General features: G+C 49.3%; 1 protein-coding gene across 1 annotated transcript in view; it reads right to left on the bottom strand.

The window, feature by feature from the left end:
• Nucleotides 1–17,398, bottom strand: part of SNTA1 (syntrophin alpha 1) — a 97,289-nt gene that overhangs the window by 60,028 nt on the left and 19,863 nt on the right. The window lies entirely within an intron of this gene.

The raw sequence follows: 17,398 nt of genomic DNA, 5'->3' as shown, positions 1-17,398 counted from the left end.
TTGATCATCGCGACCATCGGGGCTTGCGACGAGACCCTAAGGCTGGGTCTCGTCAACCGCAAGCCCCAGGGAGCTTCTTGCTGTGATTGCGCAGGAAGCTCCCCACTGACATCATTGCTGATGTCAGTGGGGCCGCCCCCAAATGGCAAGCGTTCCGTCAGGAACGCCTCCGTTTGGCCGGCCACGCACCCTGCCCGCCTCCCAAACGGGCGAGCTGTCACTCACCATCGACAGCTCGCCCCCTTTGGTGTGAGACCCTTAGCGACGGAGCGCCCGTCGCTAGCTGGGTCTCGCACATGCGCACGTCGGAGCTGGCTCCGACGTGCGCATGCCCAGTGGGGAAACATTGACCAGGCTGCGAGCGCTCAGCGCTTGCAACCGGGTCTGAATGACCCCCAATATATTGAGTCCATCCATTTGTGGCAGGTAATCCAGGTGCATCTTTGTGAGTGATCTTTACTGCAACAGAATCCTTTGTTCTAGCTCGAGATAGGGCAACATAGTACATACCATTTGAGAAAACAGCAGGTATATTCTGAATTTGTCAATTGTCTGTACTTGTGGCCATGTCCCAGTCCCGCAGCCAGCGGGTTGCCGGCTGCTGAGGATCAGGAGCTTAACTCCTGGTGCCCCAGCCCTCCCGGACTGCAGGGCTGTGTACTGCACACAGGGGGACCGGGTTAGCCGGCTCCCTGTGTAGAGGCCGCATAGAGGACAGTGCAGCCAGTCAAAGGACTAACCTCCGATGCGCTGCATGAGGGGGTCAGATGTGCTGCTAGCCCCGGGAGCTCAGGAGGCGTCTGTTAGGTAATGGGAGCCAAGGCTGAAAGGGGAACAGCAGCTGAGCACTGCAGAGTGCTGGGGACCGGGAGTGTAGCTCCCGGTGCCGCCAGAAATAAAGGGGTTAATGCTTCAGCGCTGAGCGCAAAACACATGGGTTTAAATAAAAATATCTTTATAAACCATATAACTGTATTACATAAGGTATGGGCAGCACTAAGACGGGCTAGCAATTCCAGAGCTGCTGTGCTGCTGTGGGTAAAGCATGATGCTGTGCACAGGCACAAAGTATATTTTTTATATATATATATATATGTTAACATGATATTTTAAGTGTATAATTTAAAGGAAAATTGCACTCACCTTTGTTTCCTCTGGAAGTCCCAGGGGATCCAGCGCTCCGTGTGGGTTGCTGGATCCCCCAGCCACGTCCAGGGAAATAAAATGTCCTCCTATGCAGCCTCATGCCTGAGAGTGGTATGAGGAGATGCATAGGAAGCTGGCTAATGCAGCCAGATAATTGTTATCAGGGAGCTCTGTGGCCAGAAAACCCTGCTTGCCCTCCTCTGGGAGCTCAGATTCAGGCAGAGGTGGCAGGCTTGGTCCATTAGCAGAGTCCTGGAAGTCCGTTTTGGAGGGAAAACTTTGTCCATTGCAGACGGGACGGAGCAGAGGGCATGCCGAGCTCTGCGCGTGGGCTCAGGCACAGGGGAGTGACCACTCCCCACTGTCCATAGAGGACAATGTTAAACGTGCATGTAGCCAGCACACGCACTTAAGGTGATTGGTTGGAAACCACAGAGCGGACTTACCCCCTGTGGTAATATGTATTGGAGTGGCATAAAAGAAGGCTGCGAGCCTGGTAAAAATTTATATCTTTAGAACATCAAGACTGCTGTAAGATCTCTGTATGATGTACCCCTTGAAGCCAAGCGAAGGGTCTTTTTCAAGACTATTTAGCAATAAACATCTTTACCTATACGACTGCATCTAAATCCTGCAACCAACAGAATTGTATAAAACGCTATTCCGTTCTCCAGCAGTTCTGGATTGAGCCAAGCGTCTCCATAACTCAAGCCCTCCTCCAGCTACCGTGCAGAGCCTGGCCCATTGCAAGGGATCAGGAGGAATCAGCCGACACCAATCAGGAGGTGTGGCCGCAGCTAGTCGATGCAGAAGTGGTTCCAGGTGGCAGCAGTAGGAGCCTGAGTGTACGTAAGAAGCGGTTCCAAACGCCAATGGTAGAGTTTGGTGGTGGCAACATCGTTACACGCCCACAGCGCAGTGGCCAGAGTCAGTAACAGGCGGTTACTGGTGGTAATCGGGAATTCCTGATACCCCAAGATCCACTGGTGATCGAACCCAATCTGTGATCGGGAGTGGAGGCTGAGGCCATCTGGTCACAGACCTTGACTCTTATTCATTGTCATTGCAAAGGTCAACATGATCGGAAATTTAGTCTGTTCGATCATAGAATCGAAAGTGGCAAGATGTGCATAGACCCCTTATGTTCTCCGCACAAAATTTCCACAGAAATTGTATATTTGGAAGAGCAACTTTACGATCATACGTGTGCCGTTGACTAAATCTTTCCTTGTGTCCAGGTTCCTGATGAGCATCACGACTGCACCCTTTTTCAGTCATAGAATGTGAGGCGGAAGTCCACATAACTCGATCGTGTGCAGAAAATTAAAAAATCAGTCACAACTGTGTTGAGACTGTGGAAAATGCGCTCTTCGTCTGGAAGTTGTTCAATGATCTTGCTGTTGATCTCTTACTAGTGGGAATTCTTAGGGCAAAGGTTTGCTCTATCTTTCAGTTCATATTCAGAGAGGGTTTGAATGTTAGTGCCATATATTGTTTCAATAATGTCACCCTTGCATAACATTTCATTTGGTATTTGAATGAAAGGTGAATCTGGAACATTGGCATGGCCAGAACCAAACGCAGATAGAAATTTGGTGAATGTGACCTTTGTACGGTTTATACACATGTTCTGTAACAGGAGATACTTTTGGAAGTGTGGACATAGTGGGTGCGATTTCAGAGAGTCTATGGGTAGAACTTGTTGAAAATCTCCTCCAAGTATCAAGAACTTCCCACCAAATGGTTGTTAGTTATTTTTGTTGTCGCAGAATAAATCAAGGCAGGTCAGGGCATTAGCAGGGATCATGGAAGCTTGATCAAAAATGTAGACTGATTTCAGTTCTTTTCCAGCTTTCAAATTCAGCTTGATAGAATTAACTGAATTCTCGAACAAAGGAATCTGAAATTTGAAGATGCTGTGGCTTTTATGTCCTCCTGGGAGAAGCATTGCTGCAATGCCTGTCCATGCTACAGTGGAACATTTCATGCCTTTGCCACAAAAGAAATGTAACAATGCTTCATACAAAAAAAAAAATTTCACAGTCACCAGCACCAGAAATGAATAAGGCATTCGTACTTGTTTTTTGGTTAGTGACGCATGCCACTATACAATCAAAATGTGCTTTTTGTTCTAACTTAAGTTTGGGTATCATAGTGTCAACAATCGCTTGTTTGGTTTCTGCTTCAAAGACCGTTTTTGGCATGGCTTCTAGTGAGACTAGTAGCAGACCTAAATCTAAGAGGCTCAACGAATATGACAAAGTATTGTACCAATTTCAAAAAGGACCTTGTTGCGACTAATCTCTAGTGCAGGGGTTCCCAACCACAGTCCTCAAGGCATACTAACAGTCAAGGTTTTAAGGATAGCTGTACTTGAACAAAGGTGTCTTAATTAGTACTTCAGCTATTTTGATTTAACCATCTGTGCTCAAGCATGGATATCATTAAAACCTGGACTGTTAGTGTGCCTTGAGTACGGAGGTTGGGAAACAGTGACAGAATTATACGGAAGTCTTCAGTTAGAGTTATGTCGAAGAAAAGTGCCATAGAGTCTTTTAATTCACAAAAAGCACAAAGGTAAGCAAACATTGCTCTGAACTGTTTGGGCATCTGGTGAGAGGAAGCTTCTTCAACTGCAATTTCATATTGTGTGTCAAATTCAAAACGATTCCTTGCAATAGCAGCTCGCTTGAAAGTTTTGTGGACTGTTCCATTAAAGGTCTTCAGGTGATCAAAAGAAGTCGGCCCAGGGACACTGACCAATAGAAGATGAAGTGCGAAGGTTTCCTCATATTTAGGGCTGACGGTGTAAACACGGCCGATAGCTAAGCGATTCCTTTACCTTCTTTTCCAACGTTTGTTGTCAAATAAATACTCTTTCGGGATGTCCTGGTACAAAATCGATCTGGCTTCGGGGTCATTGCGATTGAATTTGAAAAATGCTGTAAAAGTTGTCTTGGCATGTTCTTGTCGGACCAAGTCAGCGATGTCTGTGCCCTCTAGAATGTAGACATTGTGATGTCCTGGCAGATGAATGGCTAACGTCTGGACAGTATGTGATTTTGATTGCATTGGGAACTCAAGGAGCCTCCAACATGCCTCAGGTGCATCCACAAAAATTCAAGGGTGATCCCGCACAGGACTGAATAGTAACAATGTATCAAAAACCAACTTGCTTATAGATATCACTGAGATAGTCCAAGTATATACATTAGTTAGCGGTGCTCCCAAGGAAAATGTAAGTAAATATACACAACTATACGGGTATAGCAAAAGTGCTAAAAAGAAATTCCTATTTTAGGGAACTCGTTGTTTACAGTGTTATTGGATGTTAAGTTGTAAAGATAATATACTGTATTTTAAAAAATAACCTTTATTGATTCCATTTAAAAAAATAGGGGTATCCATATCTAGACTCAGATTATAAAGATGACGAGTCTACCCCAAAACAAAAATACATTACAATCTCAAGTGGTGTAACGGCGAATATTATACTTTTAAATGAATACACAGTTGCCTCTGACCACCGAGGAGCATTAAAAATAAAGTGGTATGGGGAAAATCCCTTATTTTAAACATAAATACTCCTCTACATGTCAATTAGCACTCTGTTACAACCACGGACAATCACAGTGATGATAACAAATTGTACAACAATCCGGATATTCTATATAAGTACATACATAGGTATTCCAAAAAAAGTCATAACATAGAGATATATACATCTGCGTTAATTCTGCAATATTATGATACTTAACCCATATATCATGTTAATATCCAGAGGTGCAACTATCGTGCTACACTATCGATCAAGCACTAAAATTCCCAAAGACATTGTCTGTTCACATAATACCTACAGTCTTAATTGTAATCAAGCTGAAATATATTTAACCCATTTATAAAATGCTCCTGAAAAAATACACAGGGGCTGGCTGGCAACTTTTAGCCTGGGGGGCAAATGCATGCAGGCGGCCCTGGCAGAGTAGTAGTGTAGCAGGGCTGAGTGTACCAGTGCGGTCACTCACCCTGCTACTAGGCATCCTCGCCCTCCACACCTGGATGGTGGGGGTGCTTTGGGGCAGCGGGAGCCCCGGGCATCAGAGTGGGGTGGGATCCGGAGAGATCCCAGCCCCATTCGAGAGTTTGGCGGGGTCCATCCGCAAGCCTGCCGGCCGGCCAGGATCGGTCGTGATCCTGCCCCCCATCGGGCGCAGCGGGCGTGGAGGCAGCGGCGGAGTGCCGCCGCTACTCCACGTGCGTGATGGCGAGTCTGAATCTTGGGGGATTCAGACTCAGCCAATCAGCACGAGCCCCTTTGAATGTGGCGCCGATTGTGAACCAATCAGGGCTCACAGATCGGCAGCCAGCAGGGGATTGCCACGGCGAGCCAATCGTAGCTCGCCGCGTCATCACCCCGCCCCCTGGCGTCGGCTTGAATTGGCTGGCGCGAGGAGGGGAGGAGAGGTGCGACGGCCGGGACGGAGCGGGGAAGAGCTCCCGAAGACAGGAGAACGAAGACGCCGGACGAAGAGCCGCAGACCGGCGCCCACCAGGAGTGAAGATGGAGAAGGCGCCGGAGGCCCTGGGGCAGCAGTGTGCGATGCAAAAGAGCTAGCCCCGGCCACTGCTGCCCAGGTGAAGACTGCAGGAAGCCCGGAGGTGGCGGAAGTTGTTCCACCTCCGGCGAAGACCACCCGGAGGATGGGCCAGGCTCATCTCAGCCAAAGGCCCCAGGATTGGTAAGTCTTTTATACCCCCCTAGACCACCAGGAGTCGGCGCTAGGCCGTGGGTCATAGTAATTCAGCGCTAGGCCGTGGGTCATAGTAATTCGGCGCTAGGCCGTGGGTACTGTAATTCGGCGCTAGGCCGTGTCTCATTGTAATTCGGCGCTAGGCCGTGGCTACTGTAATCCGGCGCTAGGCCGTGTCTCATTGTAATTCGGCGCTAGGCCGTGGGTCATAGTAATTCGGCGCTAGGCCGTGGGTACTGTAATTCGGCGCTAGACCGTGTCTCACAGTAATTCGGCGCTAGGCCGTGTCTCACAGTAATTCGGCGATAGGCCGTGTCTCACAGTAATTCGGCGCTAGGCCGTGTCTCATTGTAATTCGGCGCTAGGCCGTGGGTCATGTTAATTTGGCGCTAGGTCGAAGGAGTTGTTGCTGTCGGCGATAGGCCGTGATCATTGAAATGCGGCGCTAGGCCTTGGACAAGGAACAGTCAGGCTAGGCCGCAGGTAGGCAAGGGCATAAGGCCCCAGAGGCATTGTTCGGAAATTGGCCAGACGGTCAGGCCCCCATCAAAGGTAGACCGGGCTGGGACCAGGACGTTATCCCCCTCAGTCAGGCCCCCATTAAAGGTAGGCTGTTGGTAAGTCGCTGTATCCCCCACAGTCAGGCCCCCATTAAAGGTAGGCAGTGGTAAGGCATCTGTTATTGTATTGGGTCCTGTGCGGGCTCTTGCTGTTGTGTTCATCTACAGGTGCTGAGATGAGGACTCATCCAGCAAAGGGACAAGATTATTTTCAGTGAGCGTAATTGTTTTGTGTGCTGTTTGTGTTGTGTGTCACCCAACTTCCCTTTTCCCTGTCGGGCGTTTTCGTTCGGGGTACACCCTTGTGCTTGGCACGTAGGTGTAGCCAGTCTGAGGCCTAAAGTGCCAATGATGACCATCCACTGATCCCAGTGGAGGTCACCCCGCCTCAGCACCTTGTTCTTTTCCAGGGCCAGGAGTGGAAACCCAGTTCGACTGTCCGCGTCCGACCTATGTTCCAGGACCGTCGACGGGAGCGCCCTCGGCGACCTGAAGGTGAGAGTCTGGGAGTCAGGAGGTAAGTGTCCGAGTCCACCGGCACCGCAGCCGGGACCCCCCCCCACCTCTTACATTTGGCGTAGCCGGCAGGATCCGGAGGATGGCGGACGCAAGGTGGAACACCGTCGAGAGGACCCCCCTTCGGACAGCTCCGGAACAGAACCATACCCAGATGTGCGGAGATGAGAGTAACTGGATCACGGTGTCTGCAGAAGACGTCAAGGAGATACTGCAGCAGGCAATACAGCGCAGCAAGGAGGAGTGCCGGAAGGAGAGGTGCGAGAAAGCCGCCGTGACCCCCTGCAGGACATGTCAGCAGCTGGGACATCACGCCAATGAATGTCCCGGGCGCAAGGATAAGGCAACGGAGGCTCCAGAAACGTCCCTATGGAAGGTCCCACCCATGGCCCAACAAGCAGTACGGAGTTGCAGTCAGAAGGACCTGGGGACGAGTCGACCCTGGTGTATGCTCTGTGGAATCTACGGGCATGAGCATCATACCTGCCCCTGCAAAGAAGAGTGGTACCAGGAGTCTGAAGCATTCCGGTGTGGAGGCTGTGGCAACCGCGAGCACGAGCTCCCAGATTGTCCATGGAATGGGACCCTGTGGATGACAGAGGAGGCCCAGGTGACTGATGACGAGGAGGAAGACGCCCTTCACCGGCAAGCAGTGCAACGATATCTGGCTGCCCAGCTCGAGACGGGGCTCCAGTGCAGCTTGTGCGGGGGCATTGGGCATGACCACAACCATTGCCTATGGGATGAAGACTGGAGGTATGAGGATGACGAGCTACCCCGCTGTGATAACTGTGGCGACCCTGAGCATGAACTGGCAGACTGCCCCTGGGCCACTCCACAATCGACCAACAAGGAGGAGGCAGGGCAGCCTACAGAAGTATGAGGGTTCTCGGCGGAGGAAAGAGGTCCAGTAGGAGAGGCATCCGAAGGGAGTCCGTTCTTCGACCAGCAGAGTGCCGCCCCTCCGAATGCACCACATGGAGAGTCGGTCACAGTCAAGGAACTGTCAGCCCCCCTAGGACGGTTGCAAGAGGCCGGTCCATGTCACGTGGAAGGACAGGCGCCCATTGGGAACGAAGAGCCAGCGGAGCCACCACGTCCAAAGAGGCACCCTCGACGGAGGCCCAGCTGTACCCGTACGAAGAGTCCCGACTCGGAAGCGGAGGTGAGCACTGCCTTTGTGGGGACCACAAAGGAAAAAGCAGGGAGGAGTGTAGCAGGGCTGAGTGTACCAGTGCGGTCACTCACCCTGCTACTAGGCATCCTCGCCCTCCACACCTGGATGGTGGGGGTGCTTTGGGGCAGCGGGAGCCCCGGGCATCAGAGTGGGGTGGGATCCGGAGAGATCCCAGCCCCATTCGAGAGTGTGGCGGGGTCCATCCGCAAGCCGGCCGGCCGGCCAGGATCGGTCGTGATCCTGCCCCCCATCCGGCGCAGCGGGCGTGGAGGCAGCGGCGGAGTGCCGCCGCTACTCCACGTGCGTGATGGCGAGTCTGAATCTTGGGGGATTCAGACTCAGCCAATCAGCACGAGCCCCTTTGAATGTGGCGCCGATTGTGAACCAATCAGGGCTCACAGATCGGCAGCCAGCAGGGGATTGCCACGGCGAGCCAATCGTAGCTCGCCGCGTCATCACCCCGCCCCCTGGCGTCGGCTTGAATTGGCTGGCGCGAGGAGGGGAGGAGAGGTGCGACGGCCGGGACGGAGCGGGGAAGAGCTCCCGAAGACAGGAGAACGAAGACGCCGGACGAAGAGCCGCAGACCGGCGCCCACCAGGAGTGAAGATGGAGAAGGCGCCGGAGGCCCTGGGGCAGCAGTGTGCGATGCAAAAGAGCTAGCCCCGGCCACTGCTGCCCAGGTGAAGACTGCAGGAAGCCCGGAGGTGGCGGAAGTTGTTCCACCTCCGGCGAAGACGGAGGATGGGCCAGGCTCATCTCAGCCAAAGGCCCCAGGATTGGTAAGTCTTTTATACCCCCCTAGACCACCAGGAGTCGGCGCTAGGCCGTGGGTCATAGTAATTCAGCGCTAGGCCGTGGGTCATAGTAATTCGGCGCTAGACCGTGGGTACTGTAATTCGGCGCTAGGCCGTGTCTCATTGTAATTCGGCGCTAGGCCGTGGGTACTGTAATCCGGCGCTAGGCCGTGTCTCATTGTAATTCGGCGCTAGGCCGTGGGTCATAGTAATTCGGCGCTAGGCCGTGGGTACTGTAATTCGGCGCTAGGCCGTGTCTCACAGTAATTCGGCGCTAGGCCGTGTCTCACAGTAATTCGGCGATAGGCCGTGTCTCACAGTAATTCGGCGCTAGGCCGTGTCTCATTGTAATTCGGCGCTAGGCCGTTGGTCATGTTAATTTGGCGCTAGGTTGAAGGAGTTGTTGCTGTCGGCGATAGGCCGTGATCATTGAAATGCGGCGCTAGGCCTTGGACAAGGAACAGTCAGGCTAGGCCGCAGGTAGGCAAGGGCATAAGGCCCCAGAGGCATTGTTCGGAAATTGGCCAGACGGTCAGGCCCCCATCAAAGGTAGACCGGGCTGGGACCAGGACGTTATCCCCCTCAGTCAGGCCCCCATTAAAGGTAGGCTGTTGGTAAGTCGCTGTATCCCCCACAGTCAGGCCCCCATTAAAGGTAGGCAGTGGTAAGGCATCTGTTATTGTATTGGGTCCTGTGCGGGCTCTTGCTGTTGTGTCCATCTACAGGTGCTGAGATCAGGACTCATCCAGCAAAGGGACAAGATTATTTTCGGTGAGCGTAATTGTTTTGTGTGCTGTTTGTGTTGTGTGTCACCCAACTTCCCTTTTCCCTGTCGGGCGTTTTCGTTCGGGGTACACCCTTGTGCTTGGCACGTAGGTGTAGCCAGTCTGAGGCCTAAAGTGCCAATGATGACCATCCACTGATCCCAGTGGAGGTCACCCCGCCTCAGCACCTTGTTCTTTTCCAGGGCCAGGAGTGGAAACCCAGTTCGACTGTCCGCGTCCGACCTATGTTCCAGGACCGTCGACGGGAGCGCCCTCGGCGACCTGAAGGTGAGAGTCTGGGAGTCAGGAGGTAAGTGCCCGAGTCCACCGGCACCGCAGCCGAGGTTTCACACTTTCAGTTCAGAGGGACCCCCCCCCACACCTCTTACAGTAGCGTGTGTGTCCGAAGAATATGCGTGCTACGGCGCCCCCCCTCCAGTGTTCCAGGGAGGAGGCGGGTCCATATGGGATTAATGTAAGGTAAAAATAAAGATTAGGGCAGCCCCCTGTCGTAGTGCCCATATGCAGTGCCCCCGTGTGCCACAGGAGAGAACACCCTTATGCAGGCCTCCAGTAGTGCCCCCAGTAGCTGTCCCCCCCTTGTAGTGCCCCCAGTAGTAGTAGTCCCCCCCCTTTGTAGTGCCCCCAGTAGTAGTACTGCCATTTGCAGTGCCCCCAGTAGTATTAGTCCCCCCCTTTGTAGTGCCACCATTAGTAGTAGTCCCCCCCTTGTAGTGCCCCCAGTAGTAGTAGTAGTCCCCTTATAGTGCCCCCAGTAGTAGTAGTCCCCAGTAGTAGTAGTCCACTCCCCCTTGTAGTGCCCCCAGTAGTAGTAGTAGTCCCCTTATAGTGCCCCCAGTAGTAGTAGTCCCCAGTAGTAGTAGTCCCCTCCCCCTTGTAGTGCCCCCAGTAGTAGTAGTCCCCCCTTGTAGTGCCCCCAGTAGTTGTAGTCCCCCACCCCCCTTGTAATGCCCCCAGTAGTAGTAGTCCCCCCTTTGTAGTGCCCCCAGTAGTGCCAGACACCCCCCCCCAGTAGACACACGTAATATAAAAAACAAATAAAAAAAAACACTTACCTGAATCCCCACTCCCGCCGCCGCCATCTGCTCCTCCGTCTGTCCTCCCGGGCCGGGCCGCTCTGCATTATGGGACAGACGTCATATGACATCATGACGTCTCTCCCATTGCCCACTGCGGGAGCCGGAAGATGGAGCGGCTCCCGCAGTGGGCGTAGCAGCAGCTAATGAAAGTCTGACAGACTCTCATTGGCTGCTGATCAAACACACAGCTGCCGGAGCCGGCGGCTGTGTTTGTCACTTGTGTAGCGCTGACCGCACTCCGTCCGGTCAACGCTACACACGTGGTGCAGTTTGTGTCACAGTGACACAGACTGCACCGGCCCTCGGCCCGCATGACGCTGCGGCCCGGGGGGCACATGGCACCCTGCCCCCCGGCCCAGCCCGCCACTGGTTTATACTATGTTGCAGATTATGAGTGATGAATCAATCACAAAAACCGGACTCCTATGACAGAGTCATACATAGTCAATGGGTTTGTTTTTATAGGAAGAAACAGTTTAACAGTGTTGTGTAGGTTAAGTACATAAAAAAAGGGTATTAAAGATTCGTAGATGTTATCAACAATAATACAAATATTGCATCTGTAGGTATTACATTCAGCTGAGATAGATAGAAGTGCGGCACTAAGATGTCCCCGTCCCCTCTGCTGTTGGGTGTCTTCCTAGAAAGGACACCGAATGAGAGAGGGATTCCGACAGTGCTGATGGAAAAAAAGGTTAAGTGAGAGTGAGAGATCTCGTGCCAGGTGTTAGATGGTCTCTGTTACCGACGGCATTGCAGAGACCAAATTCGCCACAGGATTGTCACTCGCATAGAGGGAAGATACCTGTTGTGTGTAGAGAAAGCTTGGAGGTCTCCTGGGTGGTGAGTATTCGTGCCCCACGGACTCTGACCAGGGGCTTGGTAAGACACGCGTTTCGCCTTAGCTTGTTCACCTACATGCCTCAGGTGCAGTCATGTAGTGCATGTTGACAAATTGTGTAATCTCATGATAATCAGCTTGTCCATCTGGAGCAACGTTCACCGTCTTGACATTCGTACTATCGTAGCTTTTGTAGATATATTTGTGCAGGTACTTTACTGCTTTAACTGTCAAACATACTTCTACGATAATATGAGCCTGGAATTTCTCACTCGAGTTCAGGTTATACGGCACCACCCACTCATTTGTGATATTGAGAAAGTGACTAACAGATGAACAGCGATGGTTTGCTTGTTCATGTTTCTGGGTGAACCTTGGAAAGAAGAAGGCAAGATGACGATTTTTCCAGGTTGTGCCCTAAGCTCAGCTGCCTCATTGAATAGATAGTCTTGTAGGCCAGTGAATGTCTCCACTCTGAGTTTCTTTTGCTCAAGCTGTGTCCTGTCTTTAGAATGTAAGCTCTCTCGAGCAGGGACCTCTTCTCTCATGTGCTTCACTTTACATTTTCTTCTACTCCTTACTCCCTATGGCACCTAACACTTGACTGCCAACTCCTTGCTGCCTATTGTGAGTGCTTTAATCGCTATTGCAGCAATGTATATAAGTCGTGTCCTAGTCCTGCACTGTAGCGTACTGTAAGTTACTTGTTTCTTGTTCACTTACTAGTTTTATGTACAATGTAAGGCGCTGCGGAACACTTGTGGTGCCATATAAATAAAGGATAATAATAATAATAATTGCACATGAGATGCTCACCTTCAACTTTTACGTACTGATCGACTAAGTACTGTAGCCACAACTTGCTGGAGTTGTGTAAAACAGAATATTCTTTCCGGATAGCCATTCTACAAGCTACATACTGCAATCAAGTCACTTTTCTGAACTTGCCATTGGTCTGTCTTTAATGTGGCCTATTCTTATCCCATCCACATTCTCCATAAGGAAACAGTAAAGGGTATAGCATTGGGTCAGTGAGTTAATGCAGTGAGTTGATATATTTCAAGTATTCATTCCCACATCCCTTAGGGAAGACATTCAAGTAATAGTTTCCTGGTGGATTGCAGTCTTTGGTCGTGAAAGCAAATTGAATCGGTTCTTGCTCTGGTCACGGATGTTAGGCTGTTCTGATAGTAAAAACATTCGAACTTCGTTTGGCTCCCTTCTTTCTATAAGTGCCAGTTCGTCCTCTACCTTCTCATCTTCTGCCATCATCCTGTACTAGTGGACTAAAGGGTTGACTTTGTGCATCATTTCATCGTTTTGCCATCAGATTAGATTGAGTTTCGTCCAATCCTCATTTCAGTTGCTTCAGCAGTGTCGAAAAAGTGCCAAATTTGTAATGGAACTGGCCATTGATCTTGAAAGTATATGGGCCTCATCCTACAGGTAAGAAAGCTTAATTTGCAACAAAAGAAGCTAATGACATTGCACTGTTGTATTTCCTGGTGTTGTCTAAGAAATGGTACTTGTCAGAGCCGCCCACTTTCTTCAGAAGATTTTCAAGTAATAGGTCAGTGTCAGGTTGTGGCCTAGGATCGGCCGTTACTCACCCCAGCGCCGGCTTCCCCTGGTCATTCGTGTGGTCAGACGCCAGGTGCGGTGGAGGGTGACATCCTGAGTATTATTCTTAGAGCCATGTAGACTGCCTTGGTTACTGCGGTCGCTGTCATGGACGCAGCCATAACAGTTTGCATCACCTGACTACCCTGTATCCAATGGTAGCATGGCGGTGGTCAGCTGACACTGTCCACCAATGATCTGCTACTGCAGGGTATAAAGCCGGCCTCCGGGCAGCAGGAAGTTGCCTGTGCAACATTGTCGCTTCTGCGTGTATCCTTGCTGTTACCTCGTTCCAGGTTCCTCTGAGATTCCTTGTGAAACCAGTATCAACTCTTTGTGAAACAGTGCGTCCAGAACATCTAGCCTGTGCGCCTCTACACCAATTCTTTGGGCAACAGTGCATCCAGAATATCTAGCCTGTTTGCCAGCTATACCAACTCTCTGTGTAACTGTGCGTTATCATCTTGCCAGTGTTCATTACTAATACCGAATTCCGACGCAGGTTTGCTTCAAGGACCCCTTCTGGTGTATCAGTATATGTGCCTATCTCGACGCAGGTTTGCATCAAGGACCCCTTCTGGTGTATCAGTATATGTGCCTATCTCGGCGCAGCATTGCGTCAAGGACCCCTTTCTGGTGTACAAGTTATAGCGTCTATTGATGCAGGTTTGCGTCAAGACACCTCTCCAGTGTACCACTCTCGAGTGCTCTCCTTCTCATCACAGGACACCTAGCACTATCAGCATTATAGTACAAGTAGCTATCTCCTGTATTGGTGCTTCTTTTTAGAAGTATATCTCCTGGGCCATTTATATCTGTCTCTATTCCCACGTTATCAGACACCAGTCCAAAGGGTCGCGACCTGCCAGTTGGGAGCAGCTAAAACCCATTTCCTGATTGGTGGGGTCACTGGAGAACACCTCCCAGCTGGTTAAACTCTGTACCTTTGGACTTGTCTCATCAACGTCTGACATCCGTGGAAATCATATATACAGGCCCCACGCCTCCGATTCTTCCCTCAACCCTGGACCTCAGCTTTCACTCCCTCCAAAGGGGAATTTTCCATGGTGGACGTGACAGTGAGAAAGAGTCGGTGACAGGAGAACTTTCTTATCGTGGCAACAGCTACTAAAGTGAAAGCTCATCTTGGTGCCAACCTTTTCGCACTCGAAATGTAAAGCTCTGCAGAACTCACATTCGAAGGCCTAGAACGTAAAAACCCACACATAAAAAATCTGGATTCAATGCATAGCGAAGGTGTGGTTTACGTCTTCTTATAGCTGGCATCAAGAGAGGAATCACTTCTGCCTCTTCTTCATCTGACCTATCAAGCAAAACTAATTGGCAAAGTGCTCAGAGTGGTGATATCTCAATTGGTTCAATGACTCACTGATGTTCGAGATGGATGGTGTAAAGGCCCTGTTCAAAGTTTGCCTTCAATGCCCCCATTTCGGTTGGCTGTCTAGAGATTGATGGCTGAGGGCTGGATAGTCTGCGCCTCTTGATTTGGTTGTAAATGTCGTTGGAATGAGTCTCACGTTGCGAATGCTCTTCATTCTCTCTTGTCTGAGACATATAGTTGCAAGCCATTACTCACTGACACCTTCCAGTAAGGCTCTAATGTTTGTTTGCTTGTTTTGTTTTTTTTTTGCTGCGGGGAAGACATTTTGTTACGGGTAAGTATGCAACAGAAATGTGTAAGTCTGTCAGTGAGACTGGGATGTACCACTGTCAGTGAAGCAGTGTCTCTATGAGTGATGCTGTTGTTTACAGTTGGATTTGTCATATGACAGTTGGAAGTAGCTCAAGTGAGTGGTTACACTGGGAAGTGTGCGGCCGTTGGGAAATAATGCACAGTCATGTGATCTAGTGTGTCCAATCATGTTAGTGGGAATGCTGTTATAATAACACACAACTGTACATAGGAAATTTGCCACTCTGCCATGCCCAAACCGTTGCTCTAATCTAATTTTTCTCTTCGACTTGCACATCTACTTGGTAAGACCTTTATTTTGATACCACAACCATATTTTTGCATTCAGCCGTTCTCTCAAAATAGGTCTCACAGTAAAAACAACTTATAGAATTAATATGTTGATATATATTTAATGTCAGGTGTAACTAATCAATATCATAATTAAATATCTATAATAATAACTAAAGTGGCCAATGTCTCTGCAGACAAAGTTAGTAGATAGGCCACGTGTGCCTCCTGATTTCATTCGCTGGCCCGTAAATACAATGCCAAGCTCCCTATTTTGGGATTGAGGTCCGGAGTACTAGCACCAGTTGCTAGATCTGCAGTGATGAAACTAGCAGGTGGCATGCCAGCATGATATGTACTCAGCAGGATGTGGACTATTAAAATAAATAAATAAATACTTTTGTACCATTTCAAAAGCTGAAGCCAAAATCACACATCACATTCACTATACAGACAACAGAATATGCTGGCGCTATATAAATAAATGTCAATTATAATAAAATAATAATCACAGAGCATGTGGCACATACATACATATGTATCAAGGCAATCAAAATTGTCTGTATTCAAAGCTTAGTTTTAAAAGTACAGTACACACTTCCTGGATGCACTTAATGTACTGTAATCATTACTGAGTGAAATCTCCTGTGACAACAGGCCGTAAATGTAAATCGGGCCAACAAGAATACGAACTTACAATTTATAAAATATATATGACCCTTAGTGTGATTTCGGTTTTAACCTCAGCCTAGTTAAAAGTTTAACAGACAAATGAACGGTGTAAAATAGATCCAATGTTTCTCCTATTTAAGTTCCCACATACTGGAAATCACAACCAACTTGTTCTTTTGTACCTGCCATCCACTAAATTACTCGTAAAACATCTATGGTTGCCAAGTCAACCAGTTTCATTTGGATACCTAACTTGGGGGAAATTAATTAGTGTGCGATTTGGTAAAACCACAGTTTCTCTTAGGGTTTTTTTTTAATATCGCGTTTGGCCTTTTAAACCGATAGTCAATCGTCACCCATCATCTGCGTGTTTCATGCCAAACTCACAATCTAGTTCGGAGCCGTAACTAGACTTTTTGGTGCCCTGTGCTAGAAAGAGCATTTGTGCCCCCCCCCCTATTTTTCAAATAGGGACAAAACGCTCCCAAAAAAGGGGCATGGCCTCATGGGGAATGGCCAGGGAAGAGATAGGGGAGGTCAGGAGATGCTGGGGATAAAATAATAGGAAGCTACAAGAAGGAATGTTTATAAACAGAAAATTGACAGGCCCGAACAGCGCCCCCTGTCCTGCGGTGCCCTGTGCCATGGCACAGGTCGCACCACCCTAGTTACGGCCCTGATCTAGTTACCCCCTTTGGGGTTTATGCAGAGTGGTACATATGTCTGTGTGAAGCTGTTCTGTGTATGCCCTGGAAGCCTATGCAAACTTGCACAATTTTGTTACTTACGCTAACTTGCAGAGGTGGGACGGGGAGGGAAGGGTCCTTCTAACATAGGCTGAGTACCTTAAAGGCATGTTTAGTTAAATGCGGCTTGGACAGACCTGTTAGGAGGAGGTGTATCTTTTGCACCTAAACCAGGACAGATGCAAATAAATGTTGTTGATGATGATTTGTCCTAAACCAGGCGCATATGCTACAGATGCAGAGGCGTACGGATAGCAGTAAGCCAATTTCCCGTGCTCTAATTATTTTTACAGTAATTTCTGCCCATTTTGCTAAAAACTGTGTATCCACTCCATAGTCTATGAGTAAATTGTTTACTATGCAGGAATATGCCATTCAGTAACTTGTAATGCCGCCATTGAACATGTGTCAATGGGGTATATGTAATAGCCCATGGGATGTTGGCAATTTAGCAATTAGATTTAAAGCCGCAATTCTTTAATAGGCAAAGTCAGGTTGGTTTTGCCTTTCAAATACTTGGCGCTGTAACCTTAGTGGCTAAAAAGTTTACATCTTGCGGCTGCTTTCAACTCTCATGCTATTAATTATATACCTACATGTGTTCAGTTTCAAATGTTTGACTAGAGGAGCATTATCAGAAAATTAGGACTTCACAGCTCAAAATCTCTAAAGTCGGTAATGGTGCATACACATTGGACGATCGTCAACAATAACGATATCGTAGAA

The sequence above is a fragment of the Taudactylus pleione genome, unplaced genomic scaffold (genome assembly GCF_031769625.1).
Source record: "Taudactylus pleione unplaced genomic scaffold, aTauple2 ptg000256l, whole genome shotgun sequence".
Lineage (NCBI taxonomy): Eukaryota > Metazoa > Chordata > Amphibia > Anura > Myobatrachidae > Taudactylus > Taudactylus pleione.
This window is presented reverse-complemented; position numbering and strand designations above follow the sequence as displayed.